This window comes from Talpa occidentalis, unplaced genomic scaffold (assembly GCF_014898055.3).
Source record: "Talpa occidentalis isolate TD23 unplaced genomic scaffold, MPIMG_talOcc4v2.1 talOcc4.17, whole genome shotgun sequence".
Taxonomy (NCBI): Eukaryota; Metazoa; Chordata; class Mammalia; order Eulipotyphla; family Talpidae; genus Talpa; species Talpa occidentalis.
Window position 1 is genome coordinate 21449640 of NW_023601754.1, and position 6722 is coordinate 21456361.

A 6722-nucleotide genomic window follows, 5' to 3' on the forward strand; every position below is an offset into this window, starting at 1 on the left:
GACATTGGCTTCCCCATGGGACCACCGCCCCTCCTCAGGCACCGCTGGTTCCCTGGACGCTGCTCCAACCTCTACCCCCATGGAGGTCTGTCTAAACCAGCTCATGTATCTCCCCTTTCCAAAAACCGTCAACGGTTCCCTAGAGCTTATAGAACATTTAAATTCCTTAGTTGGGCATCCAAGTTTTCCGTACTGTACTCTAATGAGAATGAAGCCTTTTTATAGGCTCAATTACTTTTAATTAATTGAATAGATAGTTATCATACACCTACTGTGTGCCAGGCATAGTGCTAAGGACATAATGCAGGATAAAGACATAGTTAGACTTTCTAAAACATGTGAGTTAGAGGCAAAGGTGAGAGCAGTCCAATAATTATTCTGTGAATCCATAATGACAAATGAATACATGCACTCTGGAGGAAAGCAGTATAATTCCATGAGCTAGACAGAACAGAAGAATTTGGATGAGGTCATGGGTGGGTCATACTTAAGCTTGGAGCTCAAGGGTTATTAAGCTCCAGCAGGGCTTTGGACCATAGGGACAAGCATATGCAAAGGTCCTGTGGTATAATGGAAGGATGTATCATACTTGAGGAACAACACAAGGCCGGGGAGTGAGATTACCAAATGGTGAGAAATGATGCCAGGAAAAATAAAAGAAATGATTCTAGACAGGTGGGCAGAAGCCAAACCAGATAGGAACTTGGAGGTCACAAGTCTAATCAGACCTGGAAGGTAAGTGAAGTGATGGGAAAGCAAAAGGGTTCCAGAAGCCACGGAGTAACAGCATCAGGCTTATTTATATTTTTTTGGTAAGCTTTTATTACAAGAAATTATGCATACATAAAGTGCCAGAATCTCCAATAAAGACAACAGTGTAATCAATATTCCAAAATTTCTCCTCTGGCTCCTGTTACTCTGCTAGTCACTGCCACCCTCCAAGGGTAAATCCTAACTTCTAATTTTGTAGATCTGTTGTTGAAGTTTTATATCAAGGTAACTATACACACAGAGTCTAGTATACCTAGTTTCATTCATTTTATAATATATTTGCTGGATTTTAGCATGAATTCTTTTAGTCTGTGTATGTGGCAGTATCTTTATTTTACCTTCTTCTTCTTTTTTTTTTTTTTGGTGGGACCCTCGCCAGCAGGCCGGGGAATGAACCGGCGCTGCAGAGGCTGTGGGCAGCCTCGCAGCCCAGCGCTCAATCGCTGCGCCACCAGGGGAGGCCCTTACCTTCATTTTTAAAGAAAAATGTGGCAGATAATAGAATTCTTGGAAAATAGCTTTTTAGTATTTTGTATGTATCATTTCACTGCCTTCTGCCCCCCATTATTTTATGTGAAAAGTCAGCTGTTAATTGCATCATTGCTTTCCTACACAAGTCATTTTTCTCTTCTCTTTTGACTTTCAACTGTTTGTTATGATGTGTTGGGTGTGGATGTCTTTGTATTTATCCACTTGAGTTTTGCTGAACTTTAAATTTAATGTTTTTCATTAGATTCTGGAAGATCTTGGCCATTTTTTATTACTTTGTTCTCCAGATTGGATAATTTCTATTAATCTGTCTTCAAGTTCATGAATTCTTTCCTCTGCCATATATATTTCTTCTAGTATAATTTTCATTTCAATTGTGTTTTTCAAGCTGAAAATCCCCCTTTTTAATGATTTCTTTGTCTTTAGAATCTCTTCCTGTTTGGTTCATTGCTGTCATACTTTCATTTGAAATTTTAAACATGATTTACTTTTGAACATATTGTAATTGCTATTTGGAGAGTTTGTTTACTAAATCTGATAGCTGGCAATGCTCAGAGTCAATTTCTTTTGACAACCCACCTGTGTTTTCTGGAATACCTGTCACAATTTCTTGTTTCTTTGCATATTTTGCAATTTTTATTTGGAAATTTGGACATTAAAAACATTTTAGATTCTACTATTCCTCCAAATTTTATTCTTGCTATTTTTTTTTATTTGTTTCTTTTAAAATAATTTATCTGGGTCTGTGAGTCAGATAGTCCTTGTTTGGGAATCTGAGAAGTTACTAAAGTTCCTGATTAAGTTTTTGCATTCTGATTTTTGTATTTAAGTCAAGCTTCCAAAGCATTGCATTTGTGTCTGCATGGCTGATTGGATAGGAACTGTGCTCAAATATCCCAAACCGGTAAGTCATCTGTCCTCTGCTGTTGGATCTCCTTGAGGAAGAGAGTTGTCTTAGTTATTTAATTGTTGTAGAACAAATCATCCCAAACTTTACTATCTCACAGTTTCTGTGGGACAGGATTCTGGATGAGCCTCAGCACATTCTGACTTAGATCACGTGTGAGGCATTGCCCAGCTTGTCCTCATTTGAAGGCTTAACTGGGGAAGGATCTGCTTCCAAGCGCTCATCTGGTTTTTGGCAGGACTGGATTCTCTTAAGTTCTGGAACTGAGGGCATCAGTTCTTTGCTGGCTGTTGGCAAAAGGCCAGTCTCAGTTCCTTGTGACACGTACTTCTCCACAGGACAACTTACAGCATGGAAGCTCACCTCATCAGAGCAAGGAGAAGAAGCAGAAAGAGTGACAGCCAGGCAGGAGTCAGTCATCAGAACCAGTGTGCATTCCTTCCCCTGGCTGCCCCACCCCACGTTTGCTCCTGTCTTTTGAGCCAGACTCTGTCTCAGGGACAGGGTGTGGGTGGGTTAAAAGGGACGGGAGTGGACACAGTGACTTACCTGTGCCATGTTCTGGTCATTACAGGTAAGTCGCTGTGTCCACTATGCATGCCAATGACAAGGGGTCACACAAGCACCAACCTTAGAAGGGGTGAACCACAAGGGACTATTTTAGAAATAGCCTATACAAATTCAAAGTTCAGGCCATTTTCATGTGTTTCCTATTGTCTCCTTTATTCTGGCCTCTACCTCATTTCCTTGGCCTCAGGGTTGGCTGGGAGTGTGTGTTTAGATCTGACTCTTTCTAGTTTCTGTGGCCCATGTATGTCCCAGCCACAGCTGCAGCGTCACTTGAGTGGGGCTGTTGCTTTCACACTTTTCTGATTAGAGATTTTCAGGGAAACCAAGAAGATTGCCAAAAGTGGGTGCTACTCACTGTTCCAGATCCAACACCCCCTTTTTAAGATTTATTTTATTTACTCATCCAAAAACTGGGGTGTAGGCCGGAGGTGTAGGTGGTGAGAGGATTCACCAGAGACAAGGTGGTGAACAGAACAGGCAGACTGACTGAAATACACTGCTGAGGGGAGCAGCGGGGGAGTCTGGAGAGGTCTGCTGCACCATGTGGGGCAGCTCCCTGGCTAGGGATCGAACTCATGCTGCAGTGGCTGCCAATAGCTTCATTGTGCTGAGACTTAACCCCTTGCGCCACCAGGGAGTCCCTTCCAGTAAACCCCCTTTAACCAGATAAATGAGTCCAGTGCTGCCAACAACCAGATGAGAGCTTGGAAGCAGATCCTTCCCCAGTTAAGCACCTCTCCCAAGTGGAGTGGTACTTATTGAAACAAATTGCAAAATGATTTATTGACATGATGCTTATTAAACATCTTTGATTAAAAGTTGATAAAAAGCAGCGATGTGAAAGAAAGAAATAGAAAGTGTCATCGGGAAGATGGGTTTTCACCATTCCGTCATCAGAACCAGTGTGCATTCCTTCCCCTGGCTGCCCCACCCCCACGTTTGCTCCTGTCTTTTGAGCTGGACTCTGTCTCAGGGATGGGGTGTGGGTGGGTTAAAAGAGACGAAACTCAGTGAATCTTGCATGTGCCTTACCCAGCTCTCCTGCCCTCCTCTTTGATATATCTCAGGGCAGAGCCTGGGGAGCCCAGAGGCTCTCTGACTGCTGTGGGAGGGCTAAGATATGCTGTCCCACTGAGGCTTTCGGGGTATCAGAGGTAAGACTGCTCTGGGAACACCCCCAGTCCTCATCCTCAGTTCACAGATGGAGAGGAGACCTAAGCCCAAAAAACCCCACAGACATGAACAAGGTCAAAGAAAAACAGTGGGGGCCCAGAAGTTCCATTTATAATGAAGATGCCTGGAATCTGTGTACTTCCCCAAAGACTTCTCATGCATTACGTCAGTGCCAGGCAGGAAACCAACGCGTCAAAGCCAGCATGAGTGGGAGGCCCTGGCAAGCTGGCACTCAGTCCTGTGTGGCCAAATCTTTGGGTTTTTCAAGAGAAGCTAGAAATCCAGATGTGTGCATTAAATGAGTTGGAAACAATTTTTTTAAAAAAAGTATTTATTTTTATTTTATTTTATTTAGCATACAAGAATTGGGGTGTAGGCCAGAGGTGGGGTGTGTGTGAGAGGATTCACCAGAGACAGAGTGGGGAGCAGAGCAGGGAAATCTACTGAAATACACTGCTGAGGGGGAGCAGCGGGCAAGATAAGAGAGGTCTGCTGTGCCATGTGGGTAGCTCCCTGGCCAGGGATCAAACTCATGCCGCAGTGGCTGGCAATAGCTTAATAGGGCTGAGACTAACCCCTGTGCTACAAGGAAGACCCAGAGTTGGAAAAAATTTAAAAACAATGCTGGTTGGATAGAACCCATGTGACCTACTCAGCCTACCGGCTCTGCCACATTAGACCCTCTGCAGCGGGGAGGGGTGGCTACGAGAGGCAGGAGATGAAAATGACTCAGCGAGGGAGGCTCCTTGCTCAGGTCCACTGAGTGGGGAGCAAGTGCTACCAGGACTGGACCCCCTGGCTCTCCTGACCCCCAGTCCAAGAGATTGCTGCGGGTTCCGAGAGAAGGGAGTGTGGGAAACAAGGCCCAGGGAGCCGTGGGTGTTGAGAAAGGCCGGAACACATCTCCGAGCACCCCAGCCCAGGCCAGGAGTAATAGCGGGGAGCCACCACGGGGGTTTCTACTCAGTGCTGCTTGGTTCCCCTAGAGAAGGGCTACTTGTTTTCTTTATTTTTCTACTTTGTCCTCCTCTCTGGCATTTTAATACTCAGTATCATAGCACTTCACACGCGCACACACACACACACACACACACACACACACACATACACACACACGAACAGCTTTCCTGCAGCTGGTCCAAGCTCCCAACAATCGTCATCGGTCCCCATCTCCACAAAGCATCTGAAACTGGGGTTCAGGCTTGCAAAGCCCCACATGCGCCTGAGTTTTCCAGGACACTCCAAGAAAATGTCTCAACCTGGCTGCAGGATTGATGCACTCTGAGTGGACTGGGATTTACATAGCCAGAGCCCTGCAGTCTCCTGTGTCCTGGGAATGCCCTTCCTTGGCACTGCAGAGCTGGAGGGGGATGTGGGGGTGTGGGGTGTGTGGCAGCTTCCCAGGGGCAGCCTTGGGGCTGGCTGCCTCTGTGGGTGATGTAAAACACCAGGCAGCATGGAGCTGGGGTTGGGCTGAGCTGGGCCCAGAGGCCTTTGAGGCTCGCCTGGCTATGCTCTGTTTACCGCTTGACCTTGGGCTTGCTGCTTGACCTTGGGCTTGCTGCCTCTCCTCTGTGGTCCTGCCCTTTAGCTGTGCGGTGACTAGGACTTGACAAGGGGTTACAAGCCAGTGGGAGTGGTATTTGTTTCAGATATTTTATAGAGCCTGCAAATTTTAGCAGAGGTTTGGGCATTATAGCTATCAGGGCATTTCATAAAGTATTTCTGATTTCTGACTTAATAAATGAGGGATCTGAGGCATACAGCAAAGGAGGGGGTAGGAGGGGGTGCAAAATAGAGGAGGGATGAACACAAGGGAACATGGCGATGGTTCACGGGTGATATGGTGATGGGGGAACTATGGAGACTGCCACGATATAAGAAAAAAATTAATAAAAAAATCAATCAATAAAAAAATGATAAATAGCACAGAAAAAAAAAATACATGAATGATCTAATGTGACTGGGCTGGTGCTTACCTGGGCTGACTGGGGCTAAGGATCCTTCCAGGTCTTCCTGACAATGAAGCCTTGGCACCTACTGCCACCGGGAGGGGAAAAATGAAGGGCCGTGGGGTTGGCAGCGCATGGAAAGTTCTCGGACACTGCTTTTGCATTCCCTTGGGGGACTAGTGGGGAGGGAGGCCTCTGTGATGAGGGGCTCACAGAGAGGCTGGGTTTGGGGGTGGTGGGCAGAGCGTGGAGCTGGGCACCAGGTACTGGCTGGGTCCATTCCTTTCTCTGTGGCTGCCCGATTCTATGACCCCAGGAGGCCGATTCTCCCGTGTTTCCTCACGTGCAAAATGGCACTGACCTCAGCCTTGCTTCGCTCGTGTGGTGTTCAGAGTGTTTGTGAGACAACCAGGGACTTTGCAAAAGTGTAGAAACTCGCATATGATCAGGATTATAGCATCAAGAGTAAAGACTCTGTGGGAGAATCCACCGTGCACCAGCTGTGTGCCCTTGGACAGGTCACTTGACTTCCCTTGTCTAAGTTTTTTCTTCTATAAAATAAAGCCCAACAGTTTCTACCTCATGCAACTGTGCACATTCAATGAGCTATCTGGATAAGGTGCTTAGCAGGGTGCTAGATGCAGTGGTGCTTAATAAATGGCAGCCCTGAGTACATACGGACAAACATGTGATGACCAAGATGTAGCGAGGCTGGTCACCCAGTGTGATGGCCATGGGTTGGGCAGCCCAAGGTCCAGTGCAGCGCAATAGCACAGAAAGGACTCTCAGCCCAGCCCAGGCCAAGGTCTCCCTCCAGCTCCTCTCCCTACTCTCCCCCCATCCTCCTCCACCTGGAACAC

The 6722-nt window shown here is 46.4% G+C and overlaps 1 long non-coding RNA gene across 2 annotated transcripts; it reads left to right on the plus strand.

The window, feature by feature from the left end:
* Nucleotides 1-20: 20 nt before the first annotated feature.
* On the plus strand, nt 21-2862 carry LOC119250385 (uncharacterized). 2 transcript variants are annotated; one of them, XR_005126274.2, is made up of 4 exons: nt 21-85; nt 2091-2164; nt 2506-2595; nt 2742-2862. It is a non-coding gene; the product is annotated as an uncharacterized LOC119250385 (long non-coding RNA). The 2 variants fall into 2 exon arrangements; XR_005126275.2 differs by having other exon boundaries at nt 2506-2578.
* The last annotated feature ends 3860 nt before the right edge of the window (nt 2863-6722 follow it).